Source organism: Crocodylus siamensis, chromosome 6 (assembly GCF_052110815.1).
Source record: "Crocodylus siamensis isolate JL-2025a chromosome 6, ASM5211081v1, whole genome shotgun sequence".
Classification (NCBI taxonomy): Eukaryota; Metazoa; Chordata; order Crocodylia; family Crocodylidae; genus Crocodylus; species Crocodylus siamensis.
The window spans coordinates 96,684,117-96,707,282 of NC_143400.1; positions in this window are offsets into that span (position 1 = coordinate 96,684,117).

Consider the following 23,166-nt stretch of genomic DNA (forward strand, 5'->3'; position numbering starts at 1 on the left):
AGTTTATAATGGAACATATACGCAGCTTTAAAAATATAGATTGGGTTAAATGTGGCTCGAAATGTCAGCATATTACTCTGTGGTCTTGCAACAGCAGGGTTCGAATCAGATCCCTCGCCCCTCCGCTTCTGGAAGACAACACACGCAATGATATTCATCTGGTATCTAAAGCTGTATTTTCCCTTTGCAGCCAATTAAAACATTGGCAGATTTCTTGAAGGTTCAGATATCCAGACCAAAGCAATCTTGTAGAAACCTGACCTCTGCCTTAAATCAGAAGCCTGATGCACCTAGGTTTGGACTTATTTCCCCTCTAATTTTGACAAGATATTTTAAACTTTGAGGGCTTTTTTTTTTAAAACATATGTATCTTTTCTCCTGTTCCAGTGAAATGCTACTGCGTTTCTAATAAGGATATATTTGTAGTAAGGCTTTTAATCACTGATGGGAGAGATTCTCCAGGCCGATGTACTCTTTATACTCCTAACGTTTACTGTAGTTCAAAAATGGGAGTTAGCCTAATGACTGCCACGTGTGACTCCAAAAAGGTAGAAGCAGGTATGCAAGGGATGTCAATCGTGACATTAGGTTAACTCCTAAATGACAGGAAAACTCATTATTTCTTGGGGTTGTGATGTCCAATAGGGCTGTGTGAAATGGAAGTGTTAGGGCGCAGTGGGGTGACAGCTGCAGGGATGGTGGCCCCTGTTGTGAAAAAACCATGACTAAGGAGAGGAAATAATCAAAATAGACAATCAACTGCCCCAAAACAGACACAGTCAGTCATACAAGCACCCATGGCATGAGTTTTGCCTGTCAGCAGCTCGGGGTGCAGGCCCCAGACTCCCCCTGCACCAATCTCCTCGACAGCTGCAGGCGTCATGGCCGTAGCAGGGGCCACCATCCCTGCAGCTGTCACCCCGCTGCGCCTTAACACACCCAGGGTCACCCATGTCACAAGCTTTGCTTGTCCCCAGCTTGAGGGGCAGTTCCCCCCACAACCCCTGCACTGATCTCCTTGAAACTTAGCAGGCTTTGTGGCCTCACCGGGGCCACCCCCCTGCGGCTTAACACATACATGTGACATGAGTTTGGCTCTCAAGATTTTGAGGTGCAGTTTCTCCAACCCCCCTGCATCTATCTTCTTGATTCTTGGCACGCTTTATGCCTTCAGAAGGGGCTACCATTTCTGCAAGTTTTATCCAAATCTGGCCAGAAATGAGGAAGTTCTAGGCTGTTTTGACCTTCCCCATAATAGCCTATGGGCAAATCATCAAAAAAGCATTGAAACAGTGAAATGCTTCTTCTTGCCTTGTTTTGTTTCGAGGCTGTTTTGACCATATCTGTTTCATTTTGATTTTGCTGTTTTGACCGCGAAACACATCGAAACAGCCTTGAAACAAAACGAGTGGTGAATTTTCGCACAGCTCTAATGTCCAAGTCCCTTTTTTTCAGTTTACAGTCAGTGCAGACAGCTGACGTTACAAATGTGAGTTTAGTGCAGTTCTTTATTTTAGGTTTCAGTGGGTCAGATTGGGTACAGCGTTTTATTTTAGATTGCGAAGAGGCTGGAGCTGGACTGGTCTCAGCGGGGGCAGATGATAGAAGGAGCAATGGGCTCAAGCTGCAGCAAGGGAATTTGAAGTTGGATATTAGGAAAAACTTTCTCACTAGGAGGGTGTTGAAGCACTGAAGCAGGTTCCTGGGAGAGGTGGGGGACTCTCCATCCGTGGAGGTTTTGAAGACCTGAGTAGACAAATCTGTGTCTGGGATGATGGAGTTGGGGCTGGTCCTGCTTGGAGCAGGGAATTGGACTAGATGTGACATCCCGAGGTCCTTTCAACCTGAATTTTCTACGATTGCTGTATCCAGACAAAGTTACTGGGCTCCATGCAGGGCTGGGACACCCTGGAGTCAGACTAGAAATCGAAAGGGCTGTTTTGGTGCTGAACTCTCCACCTCTCCGCACCTCTCCGGCTCGTCGATGTTTCTGTCCGGGTTACAGTTGAGCTCGTCCGAGCAGTTGTGTTTGGGCCTTGCCGAGATAACACCTGCAGCCTGACAAGGTCATTTGTCCTTTGTTGCCGTGTGCGTGGGCAATGAGGACGCTGATTGGGAAGGCACAGACATTAGGCACAGGCTGGAGAATTCAAATTGCAGTGGTCCAGCAAACACATCTGTAAAAGAGTTATATTGTTAATAGCTATGGGGAGAGTAGAGAGGATGCAAAATCCCCCTCCTGTTTTTTGCCAAAAACTGGCCTTTCCACACAATATTGTAAAGGAGAACATGTGGGGAGGGGGCTTTAGGGGGTCGTGGTGCTGGCAGGAGCTTTTCCTCACGGGGAGGGCTCTCCCCGGACTCCAAATGGTTTCACTTCTCTCTGGTTTCCCCCTCCCTCCCTTGCTCACTTTCTGGAGATGTACTTATTTCACCCCCATCACCCGTGCCCGGGTGCATTTAGCGACACTGTGCCATCGAACAGCCCCTGCAGCTCGCCTGGAGAGTCCTGTCTTGGTCCCGTCACATCGTTTCAAGTATAACCTTAGCCACCCTTTGCAATGCAAGGGGCTCCGTGCGTGGCCTGGAGGGTTTTTTCCAGCCCCGCAGCTCCTTTTAAAACCATCCTTTCCCTTGCTCAGACACATGCAATCTGTCCTCCTGCTGCTGGTTTTGGGATGGGTCACGTGTCGGCCTTGTGCCGCATGGGGGGTGGGCCCAGTCGTGGTGGGTACGACTTCATCGGAGCCCAGGCCATTCCCCCTGGCAGGGGATCTGAGTGATTCAGACCACCGGGCCTTCAGCTTGGCAGGGGTAACCTAAAACCAAAGGTCTTTTCCATCTCTTATATGTGGGTGTGACAAGCTGGTCATGCCTTGGAAAAGCTCTGGTGCATCGTAAAACATAAGTGCAGCCCAGCGTCTTGTTTTGTGGGCGCCGTCACTGTGAGAGACAAGCTTGCGCTGACCAGTGCTCCTGCCCAGATCCACAACCCCTTTGGGAGCCCGAGTGAGTCAGACAAACCGGCTGCTCCGGCCCCGTAGGAGAAGGACATGAAGTTTCCTTCCCTTCCTCCAGAGACCAAAAGAGCCCTTCATCCTCATGATCATCTCAGAGGAAATAAAGCCCCTGGCCAGGCAGAAAAGGCAAGCCACCGCATCAACCCACAAACCTGGAGCCAGTCCTGGGGCTGGCGGGGCCATCGCTAGCTTGAACCTCACGGCCGAGCTCATGTTTTCAGCCCGTGCTTTGGAAAGAGGTGGCAGCCACAGCGCTAGGTCAGGATGCTCCCCTGGCCGTCTGCTTGCTTTCTGCTGTGGCGAGCGGTTGCACCATCTGGAAGGGTTGCACCACCTCTAGCTAGCTAGCTAGCCACCGTAGGTCAGAAGCAGTCGTGTGCGCCCTCGTGCCTGGTCCTGGTCCATGACTGAGACTCCTGGGCTCTCCCCCACTGTAACAACCTGGAGAAAATGGGAGGGATCGTTTTGCAGGTGATGCCGGTCAGCTTGCGGGGAGCCCCGTGTGCTCAGTCCGCAAGCAGCAGCACTTCATACAGATCCAGTTGCTACAGTCCAGTTGGAGTCCCTGTGTTATTACCCAGAGCTTTGTGCATGAAATACCCCAAATCCCAATGCTAAACTGCTTCACACTAGAGCCTCCTGCAGCAAGATGGCCTGGGCTCAAGCATGGGAGCAACTGCAGAGCTTTTGTGCATACAGTCACAACCAGCACGTAGGAAGGAGCAAATTGGAAGGAAGTTGCCTCCACCTTGCTCCCAGGGCGGTCGATGGGATTGCTGCGCTGCCGGACCCAAGGAGGAGGGAGAAGGTCGGTGGCAATGAATGGTGGCCGTGGCTCAGAGCTAGACCTGGGGAGCTGCCACTCGTGGTCCTTCTGCCAGCCAGCTCACCAGGAGCTAGATCATAGCCCTGGCTGGCTGGAGGCAGCGAGTGTGCAGCGCTCCCCGGCAGACGCACTGCTACGCCCGTTCCACTGCGTTCGGCGCTTGCCGATGCTTCTGAGATGCACGTCCCATCCTCCCATCCGTGCCGAGGGACATCCCCGCGCCTGATCTTCCTAGCCCCCTTCTGCTGCTGGAGCGGAGGAGGCGATGGAGTAGCACCGGTCGGTCATCCTCTTTGGGCCATCATAGCCAGTCGTGCAGTCATCACTCAGAAATGGCTGACGACTGATGGGCATTCAGCTGGCACGGGTAAGAGCCCCCTGTTTGCTGCTTTCTTCCATCCCCACCTTAGTTCATTACAGTAATGCAAGGGGGCTTACACAAGAATAAAAACTAATTGCTCCAAGGGGGTTGGGAGCTGCTCTCAGTGAGCTCAGACTACTTGGGTGGCTGACAGCACAGCCCCAGGGAAGTCCTCCCATCCCAACAGACCTCCCGCAGAAAAGGAAGGGCTTTCCTGGAAATGCCGCACAGGGGAGGTTCACAGAGACCTGGCGACTCGTCTCAAGTGATGCGCAAGCAGTCGTGGTCCATGCCGTGCTCACGGCAGCCGTGAAGCGGCTTGCGGACCTGTTGTCCTGCCTGCAAGTCCCAAGCAGACCCACCTGCAAAAGCACGAAAAATGCTTCCATAGGTGCTCCCCCTTTTCTCCATGAACTCTGCCCCTGTATTTTCGGTTGGCATTTGGGCTCCTTGTGCCCAGCTGCCACACTTCTTCACAGTGGGTTTCTGCAGGTGAAATGAAGAGCCAGTTTGGGCCTCTGGCTTGTACCCAAGAGGGCAGCTCAGGCATAGGCTTCGCCTGCCGACTTTGGCACCGGGGGCCACAGACATACTCGTTAATCCTGTTCTCCGGGACAGGATACCAGACTTCCTATGCTTGTATTCCCCCAATTCATTTTCCAAGAGCCGGCGCGCTCACATTACACGGCGCTAGAAAGGCCTCGCTGTTCCCAAAATATTTCTTCCACGCGCCTGTCCGGTGAAGGGCGCAATGGGAAAGCAATTAGAGCAGCCAAGGTGGAAAATGTAGGTAACGGCTCAGCCCGCCGTCGAGAACGCAACAGCTCCTCTGACCGCAAAGGAGGTGTTTAGTGCTCGAGCTCAAGGCAAATATTTCCTCATCACTCAGCAGCTGCTTGGCAGGATGTGCCAAAGCCGGCCGGGTCTTGCAACATGAGAAAACAGGACCTGCATGGAACTGTCATCAGGAAGAGGAGGGCTAGGACGGAGGCCTGCGTCAGGAAGGGAGAAGGGGAGGCAGCCAGGGTGCACAGCCCCATGCAGCACACTGCCTTTAACTCTTCGGAGGCTGAGCACAGGCAGCTGGTCCCTCCAGGGATGCACGTGCAATGGACTGAATCCCTTCTGCTGCACAGATACTGCAAGATCCCCTCCCGTTGAGAGCCAGCACTGTGCAAAAAGCACCTGGGGGGGGGAACAAGAAAGGAGGCGGGGAGGGCAATGCTGCAAAAGAAGCCGATCTAGCTGGGGGAACTCATTTAAACAGTATGAAGGGCAGCATCGTCTTTACAAACACTTTCCTCGACAGCGGCGGTGGAGGGAAAGCAGTCACAGAAACGCCGACTTCGCTGTGGCTAAATGGAGATTTGTAAGGAAACTTTCGGACCCCGGTCCAACCTTCCAGTGCTTCTGAATTTGTTCGTGGCTTCTTCTCCAGCCATCAGGTCTCAACACAGTTGAGCATATGGGCCCCTAACCCAGGAGAATAGGGGCAGAGTTGCAGCAGCACAGTTCAGTGAGCTCATTATTGGCCTGGTCTTGGTCCCTTTGCAAGAAGTGGGAGAGACCTGAATACTTCCGAATATTGTTCGGTATCATTTCTCATAGACTGAAAGCTAGGAGGCCGTATCGTAAGTGATGCTCGGAAAGCCTTCTTGCTAAGCTACTGACATCATCTTCATCATCATCCTCAATGCAATGGTGCAGGGGGTTCTTCTTGTTACATGGGTGTAGGCCCAGCACAAGGGCCCCCCAGTCCTTGTCTAGTATTCCTGGGTGCTAATGCAACAGTAATATATATAGTCAAGGAGTGAGATGACGTGTTGCTTTAACTCCATTCCAGGTGGCCAAACGCTGGGGCTGTTAAATGCCAGCAGCAAAACTCCCATCAGCAGCCATGCAAGTAGGACAGTACACGTGCAGTGAATCCACATAATGAATCCTCAGTGAATACATAGGTGGAACTAAGATAAAAATCCCCTCTGCTCCATCTCTGCACCTAGTAGTTAATTTGCACACACAGAAGTCAGGGCTTGCTCTTCCTGGTGCGTCCCCCCCACAAGCAGGAATGTGCATTTCCCCAAGGACAAAAAGCAGTAGCGCAATACGTGCCGTTCCTGCTTGGCCCCAGGAACCACCCATGCACGCATGCTCTGGTGCATGGCACATTGCCCCAGGTAGGGTAGGGGCTGGTCTCAGCAGCCTTACCTGGGCTCCTGAAGGCCTCTGGGGGCTGCAGCCATGGCAATCCAGCAGCACGAACCGTGGCCCCAGCCGGCTGCGCTCCCATTTCCAGCGGCACATGCAGGAAGTGTACCACCCTGCTTTTTTAAGGTGCAGGGGTTTTTTATACTGGGATCTCCTGGGGTCAACCCCCACCCCGCACTGCAAATTAGCAACATGGGGAATGCCTACACGTGCTGCAGAGCGAAATCCCAAGCAAACCGAAACTCTAAAACAGGCCTTTGTCATTAGAGATAAATCAGGTCTTTCCTCAAGAAGAAAACTGGACTTGAAGGGACATCTCAGGGCATCCTATCCAACCCCTGGCTCCTGGAAGCAACTGTGCTCGATCACCCCCTTCCTAAAGTGACAAAGCTCCACAAATGAACCTGAGATTTGAATGAGAAGACCTGCTACTGAGCCATCCCCAGAAGTGGTTCGGTCCCTTGTCTTCTCTTTGGGTCAACACCGATGGCCAACATCATAGATGCACGTATAGGTGGACTATTACACCTCGTGTCCAGCTTGTACATCAAGGGGCTGATGCAGGAGCTAGAGTGAGAAAAACAGCCAAAAAGAGATGCAGGGACATTTGGGATGAAACGACATCCTTTCTTCTGCGGTGACCTGCAAATTTGCACGCAGGTGCTCAGGAGTATTGGCTCTAACATGGAAGTGACATCAGGGCCATTTATGTCACCTTTCCAGTTAGAAAGGAAAGAGAAGCCATTAACAAAACTTCCATAAATGGTGACCTTTTGTGGAACAAATTAGGGAAAGGTTAAAAACGTCAATGCGATTCTGCTACATCAAATGTCAGGTCACACGCTTTCGTGTAATGGAATCGCTCCTATGGGTCAGACGACATCGTCAGTGGCCGACACGAGAGGCCTGACTGATTGAATGCAACCTCATGGTGTGAACCCAGGAAAATAATGGCGTATCCAGGAAGACAAGGTCAATAAGCAGGGAGTGGCGCAGAGATAGATATTGCGCTTCTTCCTGGCATTCATCACCCCTCGTTTCATGCTCCCCTTTTATCACGAGCTGTCATCACATTAAATCACGAGCTTAACAATACTCTGATCGTGACTTGCTAATAAACCCCCTCCTTTCTCAGTGTCAGATGCCCAATAGAAATACATGAGCACAGTTCTTGGCACATGCAAGGGGAAAACTCCGGTCTGGGAATGCAGTTAAGGAAGAAGCTATAAACATGTTAAACTTGAGAAAGACAGGTGAGAATATGGGCAAACCGGGCCGCTCTTTATGCATGTTCCAGGGGGCACGATGGGCCTTTTACAAAAAGCTGCTCTTGGCCAGCACGGAGCGTCCTTATGACTAGAGATGCCAGTAGCTGGTTGCAATGCAGTAGTGTTCCCGATGGTATACATTTTAATGGCTTGCCCAGTCCAAAAACTAATGACTGTCTACCCGGCTTCCACTGTACCCCGCGGGAGATTATTCCATAGGCCGTGTATTGGGTCTCCCCATTAGAAACTGTTTCCAACCTAATTTTTTCTTTACTTGGTTTCAAAACCCAACTCCGGTTGTAAGGTCAGGTGTTCCCCTGCGCGGTTTGCCTGGGTGATTCCCTGCCGCCGGTGTTTGCACAAGGTTACCGTCTCCCCTCCAGCACTTCACCCTGGCCTCGCCCAGCTACGAGTATTTAGTTTAGCTCACCTCCCTTTGTGCGCCGCGTCTAGTGACTGGCACTGCTCTATTTATGCGCTGCTTAGCAAGGGGGCTGCTATTAAACAAAATTACTTTCTCCTGGTGCTTTCAGGCTAAAGTGGGACTAAGGAACAAGAGCAGCCTCTATTCAAAACGACACGGGAAAACAAGCGACGGCTAAATAAGGGTGACTTATAAACACAGCTATAAATAGGAGTGCATTTAGTTTAGTATCCACCCTTGATTTCAATCTACAGAGGAAGTAATTGCATTGAAACGAAGCTGTGCCTTCAAGTGTGCGTGCATTTGCTTGGCCCGTCTTAAGTGCCCTCCTTCATATAGATGCAAAGTTGCAGCCAAGTTGAGAGACATAATCACATTTACTGTATTCCCTGTTCTAAGGACTGGCTCATCTCTAAAATCGGTAGACTCTTTTATAAGGCAAAATCATATTAAGTAATTACAATAGCATGTCTGCAAGCTCGTGGGAGTGGGCATGTGCTTTCCAGGTCAGAGCCAATATGTTATCTTTGAAGCTAACTGAATTGCTGAGTTTGCAATACTTGTTTTGAAGGCAATTACCTGAATTGCATGAGTTTGTCAGGCAGTTTGCTCTAAATTACAGGTGCATAGTCTCAGATTTAGCTCTTGACACTATTTTTGTCTGGGCCCAAGAGCTCTGCCTACTATTAAACCTGTAGGTATTTATAGTTGTTTGTAACTTGGCCAACCTAACTCTTTGTTTTGGAGTTTTCCACATTGAGTCTCGGAAGATTTTTGAAGATAATTTTAGGCAAAACAGCACAACCACTTGCAGACTCAGACTACGGGAAAATATGCTGGTTTTTTTCCCATATGAAAAAATGCGGCACGTTGCTGTCCCCATGAAAATCCATCCAAATATGGCAAAAGTATAGGATTTTGAAAACTTTCCATTTGCACTTGTTCAATAGGGACTCAAAGCTGGACCTTATTCCATCTATTAAATGTCTAAATGCAATCCTATCGCACCTATGGGCAAATATTGATCCCGATGAACATTTTTAATAGGAGAAAAGTCAAAACGAATTGCTTGCATCCAATAATATTGAAAAGTTTTATTTCAGTTTTATCTTTTTGATTGATTTCATTGGACTTTTTATGTTAAAACACTGTAAATGTATATGCCAGTGGTTCCCAAATTCTGACAGATTGCGCACCACCAATTTAAAATGATACAACTTTAAGTACCACCTGCAAATTTTTCAACCTTAAGTACCACCAGCAATTTTTTGTCATATAAAGTAATCATAATAAACCTGCTGACACGTACCACTGACAGGTTATGTGTAAACCACTGGTGGTACCCATACCACAGATTGGGAACTATTGGTATATGCTATATTTTGTATGGCATGCTCTAATGCTTTTGTCATTATAATAAACTCATTCTGTGTGGGATACCATATAATAGCAATAGGAGAAGAAGATGATACATCTGCACTTTATTAAAATGAAAAAGGTTCGCCACCCTCCAAGAGAAAAGGGATTGATGAATCTACTTGTGTCGGAGAGCCGTGCAAGAAATCCCTACCACTTCCACATTGGTCCCCTCAATTTTGGTAATGATTAGGCAGGCCATGTAGAACTGCAGCTCGGTTGACCAAAAACCTTAACCTTTTCCCTTCACAAAGGTGCTGTTTGCTGCTTCTTTACTTGGTACCTTCAGAAAGCCCCAAGTGGGGGTGGATGGCCAGCTCCCAATTCACTTTGATGGGGTTTAGACACCTCCCTCTCTCCTGACCTTGACTTTCTAGGAGAAACCCCCATTGAATGATGTCAGGAAGAGCATCGTTCAATGCACGCGAGCATCGTGGTGCACAGTGATGCTGGAGCGATGCTCTCTGTTTCCGTGGGCAGAGTGCCTGGCTGGTCCTAAGGGCTCCTGACAGCCTCAGTTTCCCCCGACCTGATGCCCACCTCTCTCTGTTTTAGGGTGTCAGGCAGCCCGTCTGCATGCTGGCCCTGATTGCCCGGGTGGGAATGGCTGCTGGAGACACTCCTGGGATCCTCTGAGCCCCACTCCCTCCTTACCTACACAGAGGACTTCCCCACCCATGTCAGGGGCTCTTTCTGTCCCTTTCCCCTGCTTTCCCTAATGGCCAGGCCTCTGCATGTCCCTTGTCCCTCTCCCCCCATAGCAATGTCCCCTACCTCCCTCTTCTGCATCAGGGACTCTGTGTGCCCCAGACTGCTTTTCCCCAGCAAGGCTTCCCCTTTTCTTTCTCATGCCAGGGGCTCTGCAATCTCTCCCATTTCTCCCAGCCTCCCCGATTCGAACCTCTTCTTTCTGTCTTTGTGTCACCATCATTTCATACCTATGCTGCGAGGAGAGATGACCGAGGGGGATTGAACAGCAGCCTTCACCTCCCTGCAGGAGGGTTGCAAGGAGGATGGAGCTGGGCTGGTCTCAGTGGGGGCAGACGACAGGACAAGGAGCAATGGGCTCAGGCTGCAGCAAGGGAAGTTGAAGTTGGATATTAGGAAAAACTCACGAGGAGGGTGGTGAAGCACTGGGACAGGTCACCCAGAGAGGTGGTGGAGTCTCCATCCTTGGAGGTTTTAAACACAAAGCCTTGTCCAGGATGATGGAGTTGGGGCCGGTCCTGCTGGGACAGGGGGTGGACTAGAGGGGACCTCCCTCCCAACCCTCGTCTTCTACGATCCTGTGATTCTGTTTCTGTAATGAATGAGTGCACTGCTTCTTTAATAGCTTTCTCACAGCAGTGTTTTATCAGGAGACGAGCAGTCATCATTTCACTTCTGTTTCACTGCTAATTAAACCACTTGTGCACTTAGTCCTGGCTGCGTACCTCTTGGCTTCAGACGGCATTTTTGCTGACACCGTCTCACATAAACATTGGCCATTAACATTTATATCCAGTAGACGAACGTTTTTTCTCCTGCAGGCATCTGAATGAAGTCACTTTCTAGCGCAGTAACTGGGCATGTCAGCCTGTACTGGTTACCTGCTGCTGCAAACGTGTTTGAAGGGTGATGATGCCCTGCGGGGTCTGGGTCACACTGATACTTGGGTTTAGGGTTATGAGAAATGTGGATGTTTTAATGAGGTGCAGGTGCCCTGGAAGGATTTGCCTGGCATCACCAGGGGATGCAGTTTGGGCCCCACTAGCATGACTGCTTTTGCTAGTAAGCGATGTTGCCTTCTCCTGGTACGTCTGCCAAGATTGGGCAGAGATGGGAACTTCCCTGGGACAAAGTGAGCCACGCTGGTATAGGAGGAGCACTTTGGGGCAAATGCCAGTGCTTGGCCTTTCATAGGACCTTACGCAGACATCTCACCCCTTTCTAAGCTGTTTTCTGGGTGGGGGGTGGCAATGGGACTGTGGCATACTGTTGCCTTTCTTTCCTGAATCTCCTATTCTGTGTCTTCTGTGCAGGACAGCTCGACACAGAGCTGCAGCACACAAATGTCACCTGGATGTGTCAGCATGGGACTCGTTTTCTGGATGCTGGCTGCCCCACACTCATCACTGTTTGCAAGCGGGACATGAAAGCCAAGCCAAGCTGCCAGTGGCTTGTGCATGACTGATCCCTGAAAGAGCAACTGGACACAGGCATTTTCCCTACCCACAAAAAACTGGAAGCAAAACACTGGAGCAGGTTACCCAGAGCAGAGATAATGTTCCCAGAGGCCCCTCTCCATGCACACACGAGCTGGCGAGGACTTCAGCACACCCTTCTCCTTCCCTCCAAACACACCCTGTTATAGACGCGGCACGCTACTCCCTCTCGTAGTGGTGAAGATGTGCAGGCAAAGGCAGCCTGGCTGTCCCCTGGGCAGGAGCAGTAGGGGGATGAAGAGACTTTTTTGATCTTCCTCCTTCCCTGGACTTGCAGCACAGCCAGTGAGACAACCAGCAACTTGGCTGAAAAAGGGCATCCCTCCACACATGCACGAGCAAGCTCACATCAAGAGCGTCACTTAGCCCCAGAGGTTACTGGAAGCAGATGGGCTATCAACTTTCAGTACTGGCAACTTCCATGAGCTTTCAACTAATGTTAAGGTACAGGGGAGGAAACAAGGAGATGAAAAACAAGGAGGATGAGCTAGTTGCACTGCCAAAGGAGCAGATGAGGCGATGCCATGAGTCTTTTAGAGCCATCCACTGAGGACGGTGATGGATGCCTTAGGAAGGTCTCTCAATTTATTCTCTCTTTTCCTTTCACCTTTCAGTCCATCTGACTCTCTCGATGGCATAGTGACATCCCTGTAGCATGGCAAGCATCACTTGGAATTAATCTCTATCAAAGTCATCCGTGAACACTTGACATTTGAATGAAAAATGAAGCAATTTCCATCGATAGGGAAGGAGATTGCCTGGATTAACAAAAACCCAACAAACCCACTGTTTTCACCTATAATTTTTCATTGGTATTCCCAGTTTTTAGCTAGGGCATCTTGATAGAAATGGACTTGTCTGGCCGATTTTGATCTCATTCTGTTTTTACTCCACACAAACTCCCTTGACTTGAATGGACTTACTCCTGGTCTATACCAATGGGCTCAGATCAGGAGTGACAGCAAGTGCTCAGATCTTTTAGTGAGATGCCTGGGCACTGATTTTGCAGTGGACAGTATCTCTTCCCAGCAGGAAAGCAGAGAACGGTTCTCCTGCAGACCAAAATATTTTAAATCCTGCTTCTCTGGCAGAAGCAGTCACGGTGGCAAACATGAGAAGCCTCCCTGGATCAGCGCTCCCCCAATGTCCATTTGTGCATTGACATTTTAGAAACACCAGCATATCCAAAGACCTGACAGTTAATATCAAATATACTTGAGACATCAGCTCTCCCCGCCTCTTCAATGCATGGCTCTGCAATGCAGATTTGTAATTAAAATCTCCACGGGGGAAGAGCAAGAGCATTGCTCAGTTCACGAGGCCTCTCATCTTGCAAAATAGCAAATAGCTTTAATTGGTTTTTTGCAGGCAAGAGGTTATCATTTGTCTCCCCCTTTGTTTAATTGCACCCCACAAAAGTTTTATGTGGGATTGCAATGCTCTGTTAAATTCCTGTAATATTGCAATCCCTGTTATGTGCCCAACACCTACTAAAATAACTCATCTGGCCAGAAAGACTTGTTATTTTCCCTCAACACTGGTGGGGGGTTTTATTGTCAAATTAATGGTCTCGTAGATGAATCTGAGCAGAGTCATTAGATTAAGCACAGATGTTTATTCACCGAGGGGATGTCGCAGAGCTTATACGCGAAACACTTGCACGCTTGTCAGGAGCAGCCCTGAGGATAAAGCATCTTCCCTGTGTAGCTCTTCTTCTGCCATTGCAGCCAAGGCTGCTTCCTATTTAAAAGGCACTGACCGGTCTTCAGACCCCATCCTGCCAGCAGCTGACCTGCCACATTTAGCCCTGGCATCTAGCCCTGACGTGAGGTGTTGTGGATCCTGAGACGCCTTCTGTCGCACACAGTGGAGAGCAGGGAGCAGATGGTTTGGATCTCATCAAGTGTCTTAACTGGATCCATGAACAGTGTAAATCAGCCTGGCTTATTTTAGTCCAGGGGAGTGCAAATCTGCAGCATGGCATAGGCAGCCTCTGTGCATGGCACGTGACAGCATCAAAATGGAGCAGGGAGCACACAGAGAAAGAGAAACAGCAGATCTGGCAGGGAGTACAAGGAAGGGAGAGGACAGCAGAGCAGCAGATCGGGTAGGTGACACAAGGCTGAGAACAGAAAGCAGAGTAGCAGTTCAGGCAAGGGAGAGTGCAAGGTTAACTTGTGGCACACCTGCCAAAAGGTTGGTCCCCACTGCCATAGGCAATGGGTCAGACCCTTTGCAGGTGAGTATCGGTGCAATCCTGTTGAACTGACTTCGATGGAGCTGTGCCAGAGTGCACTGTCTGGGAACCAAGGGACCTGGTTCAATTAGTTATCCCCATCTATTTTCATAGAATCACAGAAAATGAGGGTGGAAGGGACCTCAGGAGGTCACACCTAGTCCAACCCCCTGCTCCAAGCAGGACCAGACCCAACTACATCATCCCAGCCAAGGCTTTGTCTACCCGGGTCTTCAAAACCTCCAAGGATGGGGGTTGCACCACCTCTCTGGGGAGTCTGTTCCCATACTTCACCACCCTCCTCGTGACAAAGTTATTCCTAATATCTAACCTAAACCTCCCTTGCTGCATCTTAAGATCATTGCTCCTTGCTCTGCCATCATCCCGCATTTTTATTTTGGGGGGAGGTGAATAATAACTCAGATATCATTTTTGTATTTTGTTTTTGGTTGTTGTTGTCTCTGCTCTCAGCTTTCCTGGGTAAATGCAAAGTGAACGCTGCTGAAGTCAGTGCAGTTAGGACGCTGAAATAAAACCATGCAGGGTCAGAAACAATCCCCCGTGCTGCTACTGGCTACTCCACCCCACGTCCCAAATGACATATGTGCTATTAAAGCTTAGGGTCAGACTTAGGTTCTGGTTTCCCCAACCTTGTACCTTGTGCTGGCATTTCTAGCTGCTCTCAATGAATGCCAGGAGCTGCTGCTTTGGTCTAACCTGGCTTCATTCTTCAGGGGACTTTTCATCCCATGTTGCCATATCCTTCATCCCATCTCTAGTGCTGGACTCCAGCCATGGCACAGCATGCATTGGCTCTTTTCTCTCAGCTCTCTTATCTGCTGTAAATAACACCGAGTGCTACTGACACGCGAAGTCACGGAGCAGAAGGGCTGGGCTGTGCTGGAAGGCGTTCAGCAGAGTGACGGGAATGGGAAGACAGGAAGAGAGCGATTTTCTGGAAATGATGCTGGACCCGTTTTTCCTCCTTTGAACGCAAGGTCAGATCTGCAGCTGATATAAACCATAGCTCTATGGATTTCACTGGCGGCCCATCTGATTACACCAGCCGAGGGCTTACCCAGCAGCCTGCTCTCATGGGAAAAAGGAATGGGCTGGGATCTCAGATGGCTTAAACCAGCATAGTCTCACTGCAGTCGGGAGATCTGATTCAATGATCGAAAGGTCTGAAAGAGGGTCAGGGCCACAAAGCAAAGGTCTTGTAGTGCCCTTGACAATATCCTCACGTCTTTGTGGGTATTTGCTCCCTGGTAAGGTATTGAATTTTACTCCGCTGTCATTGGGAAAACCTCCACTGAGTTCACAAAATTACTTTGGACTTTTATCAGAGTGTAAACACATGTTACATTTCTCCTGGGAGAGATGTTACATTTCTCCTGGGAGAAAACCTTATGTTCAGGGATCCCACAAACCCATTGTCCAACTTCAAGTACCCATGAAGTAGGGCAGATAAAATGCTCTAACACTTTTTTTTCTCAGGACAATGCTGTGTACTCCCGTAAGGTAATAGCAAGGAGAGAAAGTTAGCCTTGCTAGTCTGAAGTCAAGTAGAAAGCAAAGCAGATTAGTTAATAGCAGCTCATTCAAGTTAATCACCAGTTATTCCAGGGACAAGCGTGTCTGGCTGTGGGCTCTTCCTGGGACTCTTGGAAGGACTGTGTGTAGATGACTCTTTTCATAGATTTCATAGACATCAGGGCTGGAAGGGACCTCAGGAGATCATCGAGTCCAGCCCCCCGCCCAAAGGGCAGGAAGTCAGCTGGGGTCATAGGATCCCAGCAAGCTAAGCATCCAATTTACTCTTGAAGGTGTTCAATGTAGGTGCTTGAACCACCTCCGCTGGCAGGCTGTTCCAGACCTTGGGGGCTCGGACAGGAAAGAAATTCTTCCTTATGTCCAGCCTGAAACGGTCTTGCAGGAGTTTGTGACCGTTCGACCTCGTCATCCCTTGGGGCGCTCTGGTGAACAGACGTTCCCCCAGATCCTGGTGGTCACCCCTGATAAACTTATAGGTGGCCATCAGATCACCCCTGAGCCTGCGCTTTTCCAGACTAAAGAGTCCCAAGGCTCTCAGCCTGTCATCGTAAGGTCTGTTTTCCTGACCTCTGATCATGCGCGTGGCTCTCCTCTGGACTCTCTCAAGCTTCTCCACATCCTTCTTGAATTGTGGAGCCCAAAACTGGACGCAGTACTCCAGCTGCGGCCTCACCAAGGCCGAGTACAAGGGGAGAATGACGTCCCGGGATTTGCTCGAGAAGCACCTATGGATGCACGCCAGCATTTTGGTCGCTTTACTAGCCGCAGCATCGCATTGGAGGCTCATGTTCATCTTGTGGTCAATGATGACCCCCAAGTCTCTTTCTTCTGTAGTGCTAGCCAGCGTAGCACTGCCGAGCCTATAAGGGTGCTGCAGGTTTTTCCTCCCAAGGTGGAGAGCCTTGCATTTTTCGGTGTTAAACACCATGAGGTTCTCGTCTGCCCATTTGCTGAGCTTGTCCAGGTCAGCCTGGATCACCCGCCTGTCTTCTGGCGTGGATGCTTTGCCCCAAAGTTTGGTGTCATCGGCGAACTTGGCCAGTCCACTCCTGACTCCAATGTCCACATCGTTAATGAAGATGTTGAACAGGATGGGTCCAAGGACAGAGGTCCTGGATTTTGACCTGGATCAATGAGGACTGACCTTTGTCTATAGTTTTAGTACTTAGAAGATTGTAAACCATTACCCTTATAAAATTGATGGCTACACTGGCCCACATGGACACAGCTAAGGGGGCTAGATGCAGACAGTGGTGTGAGCAGGGGTATCTTCTGGGAGAAGTCTCAGGGACAGGTTCACCAGCAATGTCATGTGCTACGTAGGTTACATGTGATACTAAAATGACTTGGAAAATCCACAAGCGTGGGGGGTTGAATTCCATGAGTACATGGGATCTGTGTCACACCCATGCCTATGGGGCAGAAAATATCACTGGCAGTGTGAAGTGCATGTGTCTGGGCCAAATCTCCTTGATTCTAGTGCCCCACCAGAACCTATCACCCCATCAATTCGAATGAAGTGATGGGCAATGAAAATGGTTGTGGGGCTGGGGGACAGGACTGGTGAGGAGAGGAGGAGGGAAATGGGCTGATTGAGTCTGCAGAAGAGAAGACCGAGGGGGATTGAATAGCAGCCTTCACCTCCCTGCAGGGGGGCTGCAAGAGGATGGAGCTGGACCGGTCTCAGTGGGGGCAGATGGCAGGACAAGGGGCAATGGGCTCCAGTTGCAGCAAGGAAAGTTTACGTAAGATATTAGGAAAAACTTTCTCACTAGGAGGGTGGTGAAACACTGGAGCAGGTACCCAGAGAGGTGGGGGAGTCTCCATCCTTGAAGGTGTTGAAGACCCAACTAGACAAAGCCTTGGCTGGGATGATGGATTTGGGGCTGGTCCTGCTGAGCAGGGGCTTGGACTAGATGTGACCTCCTGAGCTCCCTTCCAGGCCTCATTGTCTATGAGCCTATGATGCCCGATTTCCCTCCGAGTGAGATGAGCAGGGGCGTGGTGTGAATTGGAAGCAGCTGAGAGCCAGGCCTGCTGGGAGGACAGCTCCACCAGCAGGTACTAAACAATGCTTCCAAGACCTCTGCATACTGGGAGCTGTAGGGGGACTGGGGCAAGGGGTGCATCACTGGGCAGACCCTGCATAAACAATTCTTCCCATAGCATCCTCCCACTGCCCCTGGCAGAAACAGGAGACAGAGTTGGATGGACCTGGTGCATGACCCGTGATGGATCCTCTGTGTGAGCATCCAGCGTGCTCACCCAGAGAAGCCCTGAATGAGAGCAAGTTGCACTGCTTTCCCATTTGCATCCACTGACTTGATGGCATGGCCCCCCCTCCCCCCCATAGACTAGTCCCCCCAGGCTGCCATGTGCACCAAGGTGAATGCAGTTCAGTGCAGCCAGGAGAGCTGTACTGGTCTTCTCTCATAGGGTCATGTTGGACCTGAGCAATGTAATGGAGACCCAAATCAGGTAATACCGGCCCAGTTCAGACTGCACATCACGCGGTGTAAATCAGGAGCATCTCTGTGGATGTCAGTGGAATTCACTGGTGGAAAACCAGGGCAAGCAACAACGGAGTTGAACGGAAATCACCGTAGCTCCACTGAAGTCAGCAGAGGCCGTGCCTCAGCTCATAGAGAGTCCTAGACCAGCGGGGCTGGCAGGGAGCTCCAGAGCTCGCATCCAGTCCGACCCCCTGCCTGAGGCAGGATCAGCCCTGTGCAAACCACCCCAGACAAATCCATCATTTAAATTCTTTGTAAAATGACCATCAGCCCTGACACCGCACCAGACATCGTGCCCAAACCAGCCACAGGTAAAGCAGGGGACCGTGGCAGCCAACGTCCTGCTGCTGTAAAAGTTGTTAATATATGCTTGAGAGGTCCCAGGCAAAGGCCGTGTCCCTGCTGCAGAGGAAGGCAAACCCACCCAGTCCAAACCCACCAATCTGATCAGGGGCTAAAATTTGGATGAAACATTTAGATGATTATTTTGCTGAGACCCTTTGACCCTAGCTGACGTCCTTCCCTTTGGGCGGGGGGCTGGACCCGATCCTGGGAGGTCCCTTCCAGCCGTAATGTCTATGAAATCTATGAAAATACCATCCTGATCCCAAAGCAGCATCAGTCTGACCCTGAGCAGAGGGGCAAGACCCTGTAGCCAGGACCCTCCAGCTTTGGGGTCAGCAGGAGCACAGGCTGGGCTCCAGCCAGCACCCAGTGCCTCTGGAGGAGGCTTAAAACACCCCTGACACATGGAGCAGAAAGTTGGGAAAGTGGAGAACCAGCAACCAGTTGGAAATGAGAAGCTGCACCAATTGATATCAGCTGGGCGTCTCACACCCCCTGTCCTGCCCCCAGTCTTGAGACAGCCCCGTTATCGCTTCTGCAGCCATTTGCAACTTGTGAAGGCCGATGCACGGGTACAACCAGCTGCTGGCATCTGCACCGTGCCCCCGCTCTGCCACACTGTCATTGCACCCACCCCTGCCTGCCATCCAGCGTGTGCATCTCAGCATCCGCCCTGCGGGAGCTGCCACAGGCCCCGCGTTGTTCTCCTGCCCCCCTGCATGTGCGGGGTGTGCTCCTCGGGGCTGAGGCTGACGGGAACGCGTTGATACCCCTGGAACCGGAGCGTGGATTCGTCTTGGCCCCGCTCCTGACAAAGCAGTTTCTGCTTCCAGCCTTTGTGTGATGATCCTCCCTGCACCATTCAACCCTTTCCTTTGCCCCAAACCGGCTGGTGCACAGAGAGAGCATCTGGACTGCAGAGGAGTGAGCCCCTGGCACCAGGCTGCATTTTCCACTGCTGAGCACTGGAGCATGGCTTGACCCTGCATCTCCATCGCTTTGCTTCGCCTTTCCTTCCCCTCTTCCTCCTCCTCCTGGTGGGCTGCAGCAACCCACTTCTCTTGGTTCACTTGTGATGCTTTCATGTGGGTCATTAAATTGGCTCCAGTCATTGCTTCAGAGGTATTTTTAAAACCCCAGAGAGGTCTGGCAGTGGTCTGTTTGGCTCTTGAGGCAAGGTCACCCACCTGAGAGGCTGAAATAAGCTGTCAGATCCTCAGAGCAGCTAGCAGACACCCACGCTGGCTGCTTTGCTGCTTGGACAACAGCTTTCCAGGGAAATTCAAATGGCAAAAGCCTCAGGGTGTCACTCCATCCCTTTTCTACTCTGTCCCTGCTAGGATTATCCTGGTTGCTTCCACCAGGAGGGCTATCCCAGAGCCCAAACACTATGTCTGCAGATTTTGGATGAGGGACAGGGAATTTTGTTACCTCTTTCAGTGCCACCTCTGAAGCCAGAGCCTATGAGCAGTAGTGGGAACAACTGTCAAAGTGCTCCGAGTCGGAGGCACCGGGAGATGCTCTTGATTGCAATGCTGAGTGCTCAGGATCACTCCTTGCATGCTTTTCCCATCTGCTTGCTGGTTCAAGGCTAACATCAGCCAGCGGAGACCAAAAGCTCTCTGTAGGTGCTTAAAGAAGGTGGATTGGAGATCCTGCTCCAGCCTCAATGGGCTGTTGTTTGCATCATGAAGAATAGCAACCTAACTCATGCCTAGGTGAGGCTGGACCCATAAAAATTGTGCATATGATTCATCCAAGTCACCGGAGAGCTTTAATCCAGACACCTGCTCCCATGCAAAGGAGGCATGAACCAGAGGGGCTTTAATAACAGTTTGCAGTCCAGGACTATGCTCAGTCCAGGATCACACCCTAGAATCATTGAATCATCGGAAACGAGGGCTGGGAGGGACCTCAGGAGATTGAATCTGGTCCAACCCCCTGCTCCAAGCAGGAGCAGCCCCAACTGCATCATCCCAGCCAAGGCTTTGTCTACTTGGGTCTTCAAAACCTCCAAGGATGGGGACTCCAGCACCTCTCCAGGGAGCCTGTTTCAGTGCTTCACCACCCTCCTAGTGAGGAAATTGTTCCTAATATCCATCCTCAACTTTCCTTGCTGCAACTTGAGCAGAGGAGAGGACAATTAATGGTGACTGACAAAGAAACCTTGCCATTGGGAACCAGTCCTTCCTGGGAGCCAGCGTCCGGGCATTGCACTGGACTATCTGTGCAAACATAGAATAACTAAGACATAACCATTTTTCTGTGAGGAGCCATCTGGGCTGCAAGGGCCACAAGCAGAGCAGGGCTGCTTCGAAACCACGTCCAGTTTGTAGCAACCAGTTTGCAGAGATTTCGGCAGTTTGGGAACAAGCAAAGTCACTTCACACATGATTGCCTGTCGCAGGAAAGGCAGCTCTCATGGGCTTATGTATGAACCCGCTGTTGCAGGGGGAGTTGGTGTCGAGTCATATCGCAAATGAGAGACGCACCGAAGAACGTAACGTCGACGCGGTCAAGCTGCCAGGGCCCCGCTTGCTGCCAAATATCCTCTCGGCTTGCGCAGATCCCTGCACTCACATGGCACTTGCATTACATTGCTTTAAAGCCCTGGCATTTGGGTAACGTGAGGAGCAGCTGGTGCTCACAGCCCCTATAGCTGTACATCCGTGCCAGCTCCAGGTGTTGAGGTCTCTTGGCTTTCTCATGGAGGCTGCATGTGGCTCGAACGCCCTTCCCCAGCCCCGAGTCTTTCACGGGGCCCAAAGAGGCTCTCAGCCACTGGAGCACTTGTGTGCCAGAGGCTGCAATCAGGTCTGACAATTGTATTTCAGGAGGGCTTTTGCAAGCATGCTTTGAGCCCTGTTGTGGTGGTGGCAGCCCATTCAGAGCAGTGATATCTCATCAAGTCATAGAGAAAGCAGGTCGGACGGGGGGGCACATTTCGTCCACCCCCTGCCTGACACTCTATCAGGACTGAGTGAGTAATTTTGCTGAGAGTTTAGACAATGGGTTTGTCCGGGATGGTTTGGACAGGGCCGACGCTAAGACATTACACCTGATCCTGTCACGGGTGAAGCAGAGGGACCACCGTGAGCAATGTTTGGCTGCTGCAAGAGTGGTTTAAATGCACTTGAGAGACCCCAGGAAGAAAGTCTGGCTTGCACTGAAATCATGTCTGCGAGGCCTGGTGAGTTATTGGAGGCAATGACAGCAAGAGAAAGGGGTGGTGTGCAATGTGTATAGACAAGACAGAAAAGCAAAGGCAAAGGACAGGATTATTGAGGGGGAAGGAGGAATTACTTATACCACAGCAGCCGTGTGTCGTGGCCAGGATGGAGCCGATCGCACTTCACTCCAGGGCCTGCCCTCAAGCCCTTGGTCTCTGTGGTGGCATGTGCTGGGGATGAGCCCAGCGCAGACCCACTGAGCGGCTTCTGGGCTATCACTGGACTTGGATGTGCCCTTTCTGCCCAGTGTAGAGAAGCCCAAGTAAAATGCCCAAGACCACACAGGGATTCAGTAGCAATGGGAAGAGTTGAGCCCATGGCTCCCTGCGCCCAGGTCAGCGTTCTCAACCCCGGAGCATCTTCTTCTGGCACATGCAGAGGAGAGGGGAGCAGGCAGCCGCTCTCATTTACAGGGCTGTGATTTGGGACAAGGATCCTTGGAGTGACTGGGATTCACTCCCCACTGTGAAGGGAGAACTGGTTTTCTCCCGATGCCACCCGGTCCCTGGTGACACAGGTGACAATATTAAAACTTTGGGGAGAAGAAAGACAGAGCCTTGTGAAACCTGCCTTCCCCAAAGAGCTAGCAATCAGAGTTATCACCGGTGTCTGTCTGTGTTACACTCGCCTGAATTGTACATATGTGTTTTACTATTTAGTCACTATTGCCCTCTATTCAGCACCGGAGAGGCCACATCTGAAGTCCTGTGTCCAGTTGTGGGCCCCCCGTGACAGAAAGGACGTGGTCATCACAGGGGACCTGGACTTCCCGGACATCTGCTGGGAAGAGCAGTCGGCCAGGTCTGACCGCTCACGTAGGTTTTTGGCCAGAGCGCAGGACCTCCATCTAACCCAGGAGGTGCGCAGCCCCGCCGGGGAGACGCCTTGTTGGACCTGGTGCTGGCCACGGGGACGGCCTGGTGCGGGGGCTGCGGGGGCTCGACCACCTGGGCGACAGCGATCATCGCCCGCTGGGAGTCACCATCCAGCGCAAGGGGGCAAAGGCATGCAGTAAGGCAGCAACCCTGGACTTCAGGAGGGCAGACTTCAACGAGCTAAGGAGGATAGTCGGGGAGGTGCTGAGGTCCCGGGGGGGAGGGGGGCCGGGTGTCCAAGGAGAGCGGTCGCTCCTCAAGGAGGCGATCCTCCCAGCCCAAAGGGAGGTCATCCCGACACGGATCGAAGGGGGCAGGAGGGCACACAAGCCCCCACGGCTCGCCAAAAGCATCCGGGAACGTCTCCTAGCTAAAAAGGAGGCTACACCCAATGGCGGCGGGGGGCCACCCCCAGGGAGGACTACACTGCGGTGGCTCGGGGCTGCGGGGGGGTCAGGAAGGCCAAGGCGGAGACGGGACTGGGACGAGTGACCCGGATCAGGGACAACAAGAAGTCCTTTTTTAAATACAAAGGGGGCACAAAGAAGGTACCGGGTAACGTGGGGCCCCTGCAGGACACGCTAGGAAATCTGGTCGTCGCACCAGACAACAAAGCCAACATATTTAATGACTTCTTTGCCTCCATTTTCCTGAGCAGGGACCGGGTCACCCCCCACCGGCCCCCC